General features: G+C 47.2%; 1 protein-coding gene across 1 annotated transcript in view; it reads left to right on the forward strand.

Annotated features, from left to right (window-relative positions):
* The window catches only part of LOC139278169 (uncharacterized), a 101201-nt gene that overhangs the window by 54284 nt on the left and 33533 nt on the right, over positions 1-13384 (forward strand). The gene's annotated exons all lie outside the window — the stretch shown is intronic.

Below are 13384 nucleotides of genomic sequence, written 5' to 3' on the forward strand. Positions count from 1 at the left end.
TTCATGCCAATTCAAAGGGTATGTTTGCAAGAGCTGTGGAACAATGGGACACCTCCAACGAGTGAGCAGGCGAGCTGCTAAACCTGTTAAAACTGCAAACCACCACATTGCAGAGGAGGACAGATCCAAGGAGGATCACGATGAACCAGAGCCTCAGGCCGAGGAGGCAGAGTTACATGGGGTGCCCACATTCACCACGAATTGTCTCCCGATAATGCTGAATGTTGAACTAAATGGACTCCCGGTGTCAATGAAACTGGACATGGGCGCGAGCCAGTCCATCATGGGCAAAAAGACTTTCGAAAGACTGTGGTGCAACAAGGACTCAATGCCTCAACTCCAATTTGTATGAAACTAAGAACTTACACGAAAGCGCTGATTCCCGTAATTGGCAGTGCTACCGTAAAGGTCTCTTACGATGGAGCGGTGCACAAGCTACCACTCTGGGTGGTACCGGGCGATGGTCCCATGCTGCTCGGCAGGAACTGGCTGGGAAAAGATAAGCTGGAACTGGGACGATATCCAAGCGCTATCAGCCACTGACGACACTTTGTGTGCCCAGGTCTTAAACAAGTTCCCTTTGCTGTTCGAACCAGGCAGTGGGAAATTCCAGTAAGCAAAAGTGAAGATCCACCTAATTCCGGGGGCGTGACCCATCCATCACAAGGCAAGAGCAGTACCGTACATGATGAGAGAAAGGGTAGAGATCGAGCTCGACTGGCTGCAACGAGAGGGCATCATTTCACCGATCGAGATCAACGAGTGGGCCAACCCGATCCTTCCCGTCCTCAAGGGAGATGGCACCGTCAGAATCTGTGGTGATTACAAAGTAACTATCAATCGTTTCTGCCTACAGGACCAATACCCACTACCAAAGGCCGACGACCTCTTTGCAATGCTGGCGGGAGGAAAGACGTTCAAGAAGCTGGATCTGACTTCAGCCTATATGACGCAGGAACTGGAGGAATCATCGAAGGGCCTCACCTGCATCAACACGCACAAAGGTCTTTTTATTTATAACAGATGCCCATTTGGAATTCAGTCAGCGGCAGCGATATTCCAGAGAAAATTGGAAAGCTTACTGAAGTTGGTCCTGCACACCGTGGTCTTCCAGGATGATATCTTGGTCACAGGTCAGAACACAGCCGAGCATCTTCAGAACCTGGAGGAGGTTCTCAGTCGACTCAACCACGTGGGGCTCAGGTTAAAATGCTCGAAGTGCGTTTTCCTGGCACCTGAAGTGGAGTTCTTGGGAAGGAGGATTGCGGCGGATAGCACCAAGCCCACCAACGTGAAGACGGAGACAATCGAGAACGTACCAAGTCCACAGAACGTGACGGAGCTGCGATCGTTTCTGGGACTCCTGAACTACTTTGGTAACTTCTTACCAGGTCTCAGCACATTGTTAGAACCACTGCATGTCTTACTACGAAAAGGCGATGAATGGGTTTGGGGCAAAAGCCAAGAAAATGTTTGTAAAAACGCGAAAATTGCTCGGCTCAAACAAATTGCTTGTGTTGTATGATCCATGTAAGCGTTTGGTACTAGCATGTGATGCGTCATCATATGGCGCCAGGTGTGTATTGCAACAAGCTAATGATTTTGGGAAACTGCAGCCGGTTGCTTATGCATCCAGGAGTCTGTCTAAGGCTGAGAGAGCCTACAGCATGATTGAGAAACAAGCTTTAGCATGTGTCTATGGGGTAAAGAAAATGCATCAATACCTATTTGGGTAAAATTCGAATTGGAAACTGACCATAAGCTACTCATATCCCTGTTTTCTGAGTGTAAAGAGATAAAAACCAACGCATCGGCCCGCATCCAGAGATGGGTGTTCATATTGTCCGCGTACAACGATGCCATCCGCCACAGGCCAGGCACAGAAAACTGTGCCGATGCTCTCAGTAGACTGCCATTGCCCAACACGGGGGTGGAAATGGCGCAGCCTGCAGATTTAGCATTTGAAAGTGAGCAATCACCCGTCACTGTCCGGCAGATCAAAACCTGGACAAGCCAGAACCCCTTATTATCCCTAGGCAAAAGCTGTGTGCTTCACGGAAGCTGACTAATGTCCCAGTGGAAATGCAGGAAGAGATAAAGCCGTTCCAGCGGTGCAAAGATGAAATGTCTATACAGGCAGACTGCCTTCTGTGGGGCAATCTTGTGGTCCTCAAGAAGGGCAGAGACACCTTCATCAATGACCTCCACAGTACCCACCCAGGCATCGTAATGATGAAAGCGATAGCCAGATCCCACATGTGGTGGCCCGGTATCGATGCGGACATAGAGTCCTGCGTTCACAGATGTAATACATGCTCGCAGTTAAGCAATGTACCCAGGGAGGCGCTGCTAAGTTTATGGTCTTGGCCCTCTAAACCATTGTCTAGGGTACACTTCGACTATGCAGGCCCGTTCTTGGGTAAAATGTTCCTTGTGGTTGTAGATGCGTACTCTAAGTGTATGGAATGTGAGATAATGCCGGCTAGCACGTCCGCTGCCACTACTGAAAGCCTGCGGGCCATGTTTGCCACCAACACGTACCCGATGTCCTGGTAAGCGACAATGGGCCATGTTTTACCAGTGCTGAGTTCAAAGAATTCATGACCTGTAATGGGATCAAACATGTCACATCTGCCCCGTTTAAACCAGCGTCCAATGGCCAGGCAGAGAGAGCAGTGCAAACCATCAAGCAAGGCTTAAAGAGTGTAACTGAAGGCTCGCTGCAGACTCGCCTATCCTGAGTCCTGCTTAGCTACTGCACAAGACCCCATTTGCTCACTGGGATCCACTTGCTGAACTACTCATGAAAAGAGTACTTAAGACAAGGCTCTCGTTAGTTCACCCTGATCTACATGAACAGGTAGAGAGCAGGCGGCTTCAACAAAGTACATACCATGATAACGCAAATGTGTCACACGAGATTGAAATCAATGATCCTGTGTTTGTATTGAATTATGGACAAGGTCCCAAGTGGCTTCCCGCCACTGTCGTGGCCAAAGAGGGGCGCAGGGTGTTTTGGGTCAAACTTTCAAATGGATTCATTCACCGGAAACACTTGGACCAAATCAAACTCAGATTCACGGACTATCCTGAGCAACCTACCTTGGACCCCACCTTTTTTGATCCCCCAACATACACCAGTGGCAATCGGCACCACGGTAGACCACGAAGCAGAACCCATCATCCACAGCAGCCCAGCAGGACCCAACACACCAGGCAGCTCAGCAAGGCCAACTGCATAGCAGCCCAGTGAGGGCCTAACAAATGATTCAACAATAACAGCTTTCACATCAAGACGATCAACCAGGCAAGAAGGGCCCCAGATCGACTCACATTGTAAATAGTTACACTATTGACTTTGGGGGTGGTGGAGGGGGGCAGGGGGGAGTGTATAAGTAAACTTGAATTTACTCTGCACATCCCCTGGAGTCTCAAGGCATCCCATAATCCCTTGGGAGCACAGGTATTTTAGGAGGCCTCACAGGTTGGAAAGGCTCTCTGGAGACCTGCAATAAAAGACTAAGGTCACACTTTACTTTGAGCTCATAGTGTTCAGTCTGACTCTTTCTCCATACACAACATGCCCCATCAAATTCCTCGTCTGAATCCTGCCAGCAGAACTCGTGTGTGACCTCGCCCTCTGCGGAGCTGACACCTGCGCTATCCTTGCCCCTTGGCCTGACTGCAGCCCACTCATGCCTGGTGACTCACCACGTGTAGATCCCACCTCAATACAATCCTCTAGTTCACACAGTGCTATTTTCTAAGCTGGTGCCTGAGAGTGTCCGATTGAGTGATGCCTCTTCGCTATCCTCTACTTCTTGCTGCTCAGGCTGGGCTGCTGGCACTTCTTGGGTATCTGAAAGGAGAAAGGCACAATGATCTGGTTGTGGTGAGGGGAGTGGTTGGTAACACAATCTAATGACTTGCATTCTAGAATCTTAAGAGAATTAGCATCAGGGATTGTGGATGCATTGGTTGTAATTTACCAAAATTCCCTGGATTCTGTGGAGGTCCCAGCAGCTTGGAAAACTGCAAATGTAATGCCCCGATTCAAAAAAGGAGGCAGACAAAAAGCAGGAAACTATAGACCAGTTAGCCTAACATCTGTGTTTGGGAAAATGTTGGAGTCCATTATTAAAGAAGCAGTAACAGGACATTTGGAAAAGCAAAATTTGATCAGGCAAATCAGCATGGATTTATGAAGGGGAAGTCATGTTTGACAGATCTGCTGGAATTCTTTAAGGATATAACGAACAGGGTGGATAAAGGGGAACCAGTGGATGTGGTGTATTTGGACTTCCAGAAGGCATTTGACAAGGTGCCACACAAAAGATTACTGCACAAGATAAAAGTTCACGGGGTTGGGGGTAATATATTAGCATGGATAGAAGATTGGCTGACAAACAGAAATCAGAGAGTTGGGATAAATGGTTCATTCTCTGGTTGGCAATTAGTAATGAGTGGGGTGCCGCAGGGATCAGGGCTGGGACCCCAACTATTTACAATCTATATTAACGACTTGGAAGAGGGGACTGAGTGTAACGAAGCTAAGTTTGCCGATGATATAAAGATGGGAGGAAGGGCAATGCGTTAGGAGGCCATAAAGAAGCTGCAGGAGGACATAGACAAGCCAAGTGAGTGGGCAAGAATGTGGCATATGGAGTATAATGTTGGAAAGGGTGAGGTCATGCACTTAGGCAGAAAAAAATCAAAGAGCAAGTTATTATTTAAATGGAGAAAGATTGCAAAGTGCTGCTGTACAGCGGGACCTGGGGGTACTTGGGCATGAAACTCAGGGGGGTGGTATGCAGGTTCAGCAAGTGATCAGGAAAGCCAGTGGAATCTTGGCCTTTATTGCATAGGGGATGGAGTATAAAAGCAGGGAAGTCTTGTTACAGCTGTACAGGGTATTGGTGAGGCCACACCTGGAATACTGCATGCAGTTTTGGTTTCCATATTTAAGAAAGGATATACTTGCTTTGGAGGAAGTTCAGAGAAGGTTCACTAGGTTGAACATTTTGAAGGGGCAGGGTAAACAGCCAGTTGTCATGGTGCACATAAGTACCAACGATATAGGTAAAAAAATGGGATGATGTTCTACAAGACGAATTTAGGGAGCTAGGAGCTAAATTAAAAAGTAGGACCTCAAAGGTAATAATCTCAGGATTGCTGCCAGTGCCACGTGCTAATCAGAGTAGTAATAGTAAGATAGCTCAGATGAATATGTGGCTTGAGGAGTGGTGCAGAAGGGAGGGATTCAAATTCCTGGGATATTGGAACCGGTTCTGGGGGAGGTGGGACCAGTACAAACCGGACGGTCTGCACCTGGGCAGGACCGGAACCAATGTCCTGGGGGAGTGTTTGCTCATGTTGTTGGGGAGGGGTTAAACTAATATGGCAGGGGAATGGGAACCTATGCCGGGAGACAGAGGGAAGTAGAATGGGGGCAGAAGCAAAAGATCGAAGGAAGAAAAGCAAGAGTGGAGGACAGAGAAACCCAAGGCAAAGAACAAAAAGGGCCACTGTACAGCAAAATTCTAAAAGGACAAAGGGTGTTAAAAAAACAAGCCTGAATGCTTTGTGTCTTAATGGAAGGAGTATCCGTAATAAGGTGGATGAATTAACTGTGCAAATAGATGTTAACAAATATGATATGATTGGGATTACAGCGACGTGGCTCCAGGATGATCAGGGCTGGGAACTCAACATCCAGGGTTATTCAACATTCAGGAAGGATAGAATAAAAGGAAATGGAGGTGGGGTAGCATTGCTGGTTAAAGAGGAGATTAATGCAATAGTTAGGAAGGACATTAGCTTGGATGATGTGGAATCTATATGGGTAGAACTGCACAACACCAAAGGGCAAAAAACGTTAGTGGGAGTTGTGTACAGACCTCCAAACAGTAGTAGTGATGTTGGGGAGGGCATCAAACAGGAAATTAGGGGTGCATGCAATAAAGGTGCAGCAGTTATAATGGGTGACTTTAATATGCACATAGATTGGGCTAACCAAACTGGAAGCAATACGGTGGAGGAGGATTTCCTGGAGTGCATAAGGGATGGTTTTCTAGACCAATATGTTGAGGAACCAACTAGGGGGGAGGCCATCTTAGACTGGGTGTTGTGTAATGAGAGAGGATTAATTAGCAATCTCGTTGTGCGAGGCCCCTTGGGGAAGAGTTACCATAATATGGTGGAATTCTGCATTAGGATGGAGAATGAAACAGTTAATTCAGAGACCATGGTCCAGAACTTAAAGAAGGGTAACTTTGAAGGTATGAGGCGTGAATTGGCTAGGATAGATTGGCAAATGATACTTAAGGGGTTGACTGTGGATGGGCAATGGCAGACATTTAGAGACCGCATGGATGAATTACAACAATTGTACATTCCTGTCTGGCGTAAAAATAAAAAAGGGAAGGTGGCTCAACCGTGGCTATCAAGGGAAATCAGGGATAGTATTAAAGCCAAGGAAGTGGCATACAAATTGGCCAGAAATAGCAGCGAACCCGGGGATTGGAACAAAATTTAGAACTCAGCAGAGGAGGACAAAGGGTTTGATTAGGGCAGGGACAATGGAGTACGAGAAGAAGCTTGCAGGGAACATTAAGACGGATTGCAAAAGTTTCTATAGATATGTAAAGAGAAAAAGGTTAGTAGAGACAAACGTAGGTCCCCTGCAGTCAGAATCAGGGGAAGTCATAACGGGAAACAAAGAAATGACAGACCAATTGAACAAGTACTTTGGTTCAGTATTCATTAAGGAGGACACAAACAACCTTCAGGATATAAGAGGTATCAGAGGGTCTAGTAAGGAGGAGGAACTGAGGGAAATTGTGTTGGGGAAATTGATGGGATTGAAGGCTGATAAATCCCCAGCGCCTGATGGACTGCATCCCAGAGTCCTTAAGGAGGTGGCCTTGGAAATAGCAGATGCATTGACAGTCATTTTCCAACATTCCATTGACTCTGGATCAGTTCCTATCGAGTGGAGGGTAGCCAATGTAACCCCACTATTTAAAAAAGGAGGGAGAGAGAAAACGGAATTATAGACCGGTCAGCCTGACCTCAGTAGTGGGTAACATGATGGAATCAATTATTAAGGATGTCATAGCAGTGCATTTGGAAAGAGGTGACATGATAGGTCCAAGTCAGCATGGATTTGTGAAAGGGAAATCATGCTTGACAAATCTTCTGGAATTTTTTGAGGATGTTTCCAGTCGAGTGGACAAGGGAGAACCAGTTGATGTGGTATATTTGGACTTGCAGAAGGCTTTTGACAAGGTCCCACACAAGAGATTAATGTGCAAAGTTAAAGCACATGGGATTGGGGGTAGTGTGCTGACATGGATTGAGAACTGGTTGTCAGACAGGAAGCAAAGAGTAGGAGTAAATGGGTACTTTTCAGAATGGCAGGCAGTGACTAGTGGGGTACCGCAAGGTTCTGTGCTGGGGCCCCAGCTGTTTACACTGTACATTAATGATTTAGACGAGGGTATTAAATGTAGTATCTCCAAATTTGCGGATGACACTAAGTTGGGTGGCAGTGTGAGCTGCGAGGAGGATGCTATGAGGCTGCAGAGTGACTTGGATAGGTTAGGTGAGTGGGCAAATGCATGGCAGATGAAGTATAATGTGGATAAATGTGAGGTTATCCACTTTGGTGGTAAAAACAGAGAGACAGACTATTATCTGAATGGTGCCAGATTAGGAAAAGGGGAGGTGCAACGAGACCTGGGTGTCATGGTACATCAGTCATTGAAGGTTGGCATGCAGGTACAGCAGGCGGTTAAGAAAGCAAATAAATGGCATGTTGGCCTTCATAGCGAGGGGATTTGAGTACAGGGGCAGGGAGGTGTTGCTACAGTTGTACAGGGCCTTGGTGAGGCCACACCTGGAGTATTGTGTGCAGTTTTGGTCTCATAACTTGAGGAAGAACATTCTTGCTATTGAGGGAGTGCAGCGAAGGTTCACCAGACTGATTCCCGGGATGGCCGGACTGACTGATCAAGAAAAACTGGGCTTGTATTCACTGGAGTTCAGAAGAATGAGGGGGGTCCTCATCGAAACGTTTAAAATTCTGATGGGTTTAGACAGGTTAGATACAGGAAGAATGTTCCCAATGTTGGGGAAGTCCAGAACCAGTCTAAGGATAAGGGGTAAGCCATTTTGACCGAGATGAGGAGAAACTTCTTCACCCAGAGAGTGGTGAACCTGTGGAATCCTCGACCACAGAAAGTTGTTGAGGCCAATTCACTAAATATATTCAAAAAGGAGTTAGATGAAGTCCTTACTACTAGGGGGATCAAGGGGTATGGCGAGAAAGCAGGAATGGGGTACTGAAGTTGCATGTTCAGCCATGAACTCATTGAATGGCGGTGCAGGCTAGAAGGGCCGAATGGCCTACTCCTGCACCTATTTTCTATGTTTCTATGTTTCTATGGATGAGGGAGAAGTGTGATGTGAGAAGAAGGATCAGGTATGAGCATACCATCATCATCAATGCTTGTAGCCTCACCGATTGCCAGGCCTCAGTGACGCACCCTCCAATGATCTCCAGCAGGGTCTCCTCCAGCTGAGTCAGGTTCTGCAGCCGTGCTTGCCCCCCAGCCTGTTTGTTCAAGCTCGCACCGGTTGTGAGCCACCTCGGCCTGAAAGATAAAGGGAAGTGTGTCAGTGAGCGTGGTGCAATGTGTTTGGATGATGTGCCGGTCATGGTTCAATAGCTGGCATTGTGTGCAATGTGGGTGTAAGACTTGCAGCAGTGGTTGGGTAAGTGTGTGAGAACATAAGAAATAGGAGCAGGAATAGGCCATTTGGCCCCTCGAGCCTGCTTCGCCATTCAATAAGATCACGGCTGATCTGATCTTGGCCTCAACTCCGCTTCCCTGCTTGCTCCCTATAACCCTTGAGTCCCGTGTAATTCAAAAATCTGTCTCTTTCCGCCTTGAATGTATTCAACGACTCACCCTCCATAGCTCTCTAGGGTAGAGAATTCCAAAGATTTAAGACCCTCTGAGAGAAGAAATTTATCCTCATCTCCATTTTAAATGGGCAGCCCCTTATTCTGAAACTATGTGTCATGTATATAACCTTCATGTAACTGTAACCATCATGTAACAACACTGCATACTGTATACACCGAAGAAATGCACACCTTGACCACAGGGGGTGAACTTGTGGGAGACACTCCTCACCTGGTCATCCAGGTGTATAAAGGGAGGTCCCATGCAGGGTCATCACTTCTTGGTCCTGTGAATAAAGGTTCAGGTCACAGAGTGACCTTGTCTGCAGAATGTGCCTCGTATGAATTTATAGTAGTGTGTAAGGACACTACACTATGCCCCCTAATTCTAGATTCCCCGACGAGGGGAAACATCCTCTCAGCATCTACCCTGTCAAGCCCCCTCAGAATCTTATATATTTCAATAAGATCACCTCTCATTCTTTGAAACTCCAGTGAGGGTGAGGTGAAGCTATGATTGTGAGCTATGAGTGGTGATTGCTAGATATTGTTGGTAGGTGAGTGATGGGGGTGTCGTACACTGAGCAGTGTGTGAGGCTAGTGGTGCAGTTAGTGGGATAGGGCATTTGGAGATGCATTCATTGACCTTGAGGTCATTAAACTTCTTTCGGCACTGGATAGACAGCCTGGGGGCAACACTGTTAGCATTAACGGTTTCTGCAATCTCCTTCCACTCCTTCGCAGTGTGTCTGGAAGGCCTCCTGCCCCGCCTGTGGGTAAAGGACCTGTCTCCTCCAGTAGACCTCCTGCACCAAGGCCTTCAGAGCTGTGTTAGAGAACCGAGGTGACCTTTCTCTCCTCTGCTGAGATATTACTCCAGCTCCAGTCACAATGAGGTATTCCTGTAACAAAGCACTTCCCCTTTAAGATGTGCAGACAGCCTTTCACTCTGCAAACCACCATTAAATAGAGAGCCTACTCCATGCAATATTGGGCCCCCTGTTGAGCTCTGAGCCAACCAGCAGTGCGTTTAACGCTGTGCTCAGAGCTGTAATCATGGTAATGAGCAGCAGCATGGATTTTGCGTGCTGCCTGCGCGACTTTCAATGGGTGCCGGTAAATTGTGCAACCCGATCCTCGTGCCTGTTTTCAGGCATTATCCAATTTAGGCCCCTGAGTTTCTTCTTTCTGACAGGCTCAGACTGAGAAAGTGAACAGACAAGGCAGGAGGAGGAAGCATTGCACACTTTTTAAACACTCTTTTGTCTTTGAGGGCAAAGTTTCAATCCAGCTCATTTCATCAAACTAACATATTAAAGTAACAATGCTGCTTTGCCCTCCTGACCCCTCCACTGCCTTTGCTTTGCCAGATCGCTTGTCCAGCATCCTGTCTCGGATGAGTAACAAATTCTTCCATTTAAATGTTGGGAAGATCAAAGACCCTGACTTCGGCCCCTGTCACTAGCTTCTTGCCCTCGTCACTGGCTCCAGCCTCTCATTACCCACTGTCTGAAGCTGAAGCAGATTGCTAAGAACTTTGCTGTGCTGTTTGAGCCGAGATTCTGAACCCATATCCTCACCATCACAAAGACTGCCAACTTCTACCTCGGCAACATCGCCCACCTCTGCTTCTACCTCAGGTCATCTGCTGCTGAAACTTCAGACTTGATCACTAGAAATCTCTCCTGGTCGACCTCCCATCCTGCACCCTTTATAGACTTCAGCTCATCCAAAATCCTGCCACTGGTATCCCATCCAGGGCAAGTCCTGCTTTTCCCCAACACCCCTGTTCCCACTGACCTGCATTGGCTCCTGGTTCCCAAAATCTTAAATTTATTGACAGTTCACACCACTGCTGCCCTCAAATCCAAATTTAAAGGTAGAATTGCACTAATCTCGAATTGTCTGAAGAGCTTGATCTCAATAGATGACTGTTCACAAGAGTTGTGATGAATGCTGAAACCTGACCTCCAGTTAGCTCCTCCACAGTCCATAGGGAACGTATTATAATTATATTGAAGAGGTGACCTCGCACAATGTGGTAATGTCAGCTGGGCACTTCAATGGTGCAAAGACTTGTGGGAGCATATTGGCCCTGGTGCCATTTCAGCTGGGATAGGTGAATTGGTCCTTATGTGCACAATCTGTTCAATCCCCTGGGAGGACAGGCACCAACATCAGTGTCCTCGACCAGCTAACATCCCCAGCATTGAAGCACTGACCACACTCAATCAGCTTCGCTGGGCAGGCCACATAGTTTGCATGCTAGACACGAGACTCCCTCAGCAAATGCTGTATGCGGAGCTCCCTCATGGCAAACGAGCCAAAGGTGGGCAGCGGAAACATTATAAGGACTCCCTCATAGCCACCCTGATAAAGTGCGACATCACCACTGACACCTGGGAGTACCTGGCCGAAGACCGCCTTAGGTGGAGAAAGTGCATCCGGGAGGCCGTTGAGCTCTTCAAGTCTCAACGCTGAGAGCGTGAAGAGATCATGCGTAGGCAGCGGAAGGAGCATGCGGCAAACCAGTCCCACCCACCCCTTCCCTCAACGAATGTCTGTCCCACCTGTGACAGAGTCTGTGGCTCTCATATTGGACTGTTCAGCCACCAAAGAATTCACTTCAGGAATGGAAGCAAGTCTTCCTCGATTCCGAGGGATTGTCTATGATGATGATGCAGAATCTGTAAATAATTGAGATTTTAATTCAACTGGATGTTTATGGTTTTCACAGTATGTAGTATTTCTAGCATCTTTCATATCCTGAATGCCATAAAATCATTGTAATTGGGTGTTGGATATGGCTTTAAAGGATTTGCAGCTGCACCTACTGGGAGCAGGTTTGGAATTTGCACACACACTTCTGACAGACTGAAAACTGAGGGGGCACATGTTCCACATCAGGAGGACAGTTTCATAAGATTCCCCCTTAGAGCCTGAAACGTATTCATTGTTACTGAACCTAAAGGAAAGAAAGAACTTCAGTTTATATGGCACCTTTTACGTTCTCAGGATGTCCCAAAATACTTTACAGCCAACAAAAATGACCAGGTAACCTAGTTTTAGTGAGGTTGGTTGAGGGATAAATGTTATCCAGGACAGTGGGGAGAACTGCCCTGCTCCTCTTCAAATAATGCCATTTATGGTTTGCGCCCACCTGAGACGGCAGGCGAGGACTTTTCTTCTTCGGCGGACCCTCGTAACGAGGATGACTTGCTTCCACATCAAAAAGGGATGAGTTCACAGGTGTTTCAAAGAAGGATCTGATATTCCAGGTCCCGAACTATATGTTGAAGGGCGGAAGATGCCTGTGCGTGGATTTTTTTTAACGTGTGGTGGCTGTTCCACACCAACCACCACACGGGCTTGACAGAGCTAGGTTTTGGTCCTGTGGCAAGGATTAACCAAGACGACTGGAGACCAGCTCTGCTGCACGGATCGAGTGCATACATATATCGCAGTGTGGGCTGGCCCGTGCTGCTCCAGGGCCCTCGCCTATGCTGGGCCCCAAACTCACACCTCTCCTGGGCCCCGATCACGTCGCTCCATGATCTCTTGCCGCTCCTTCGTCCCAACCTCGCTGCGCCCTCTGTACCTGCCCACACTCCAATCACCGACCTGGACCTTGGTGACATCCAATCCAGTATCCCTCTTCACTGCTGTCGCCCTCTTGCACCAACTCACGTTGCTCCCTGGAGTGGTATGCCACCACGCTGTCCAGGGGCCGCTCGTCGCTCGCCTTTTATGGCCCCGACCTGCCGCTGGTGTTCTCCCGCAGATTGGGACCGCCACACTATCCAGGCGAGATGAGGATTAGGCTTAATGTCTCTCTGAAATGCAGCACCTCAGAGAATGCTGCTCTCCCGCAGTACTGCAATGAAATGTCAGCTTACTTTATGTGGTCAGGTCTCTGGAATGGTGCTTGAACCAACAACTTTCCGACTCAAAAGGTGAGAGTGCTACCACTGACCCAAGGACGATATCTAGTTGAATGTAGTTTTAAATGAAAATTGTTAGATAGTATACAGTGATTTTAATATTACTTTCGATCCTCTAAATTATCTGTTGTGCGTTAAATGATTTGTACCGCTATTCTTGGAACAATTTTGATATTAATAAAATATATATATTTAAATTTATATATAACCTTATGTTACGTTAGAATGGTATTTGCAAGTTAAATTGATCACAAAATGGATTTTCCCTGTAACTGAAATACCATAAATAGCTGAAACACAACAAGGTACTTGCTGTTGCCAGGCATCTCCTGATTGGCTGCCATAATTATGGTGGACATCCTGGTCATGCAATTTATCTGGGATTTTGTCGATCTTTGCCTAAAGTCACAGTGATTGATTGGGAGAACCCCCGAGGAAGCTCTCAATGTCTTTTCCTGAGGTTGATTAATGTTTA

This window comes from Pristiophorus japonicus, chromosome 13 (genome assembly GCF_044704955.1).
Source record: "Pristiophorus japonicus isolate sPriJap1 chromosome 13, sPriJap1.hap1, whole genome shotgun sequence".
In the NCBI taxonomy this organism is placed as follows: Eukaryota; Metazoa; Chordata; class Chondrichthyes; family Pristiophoridae; genus Pristiophorus; species Pristiophorus japonicus.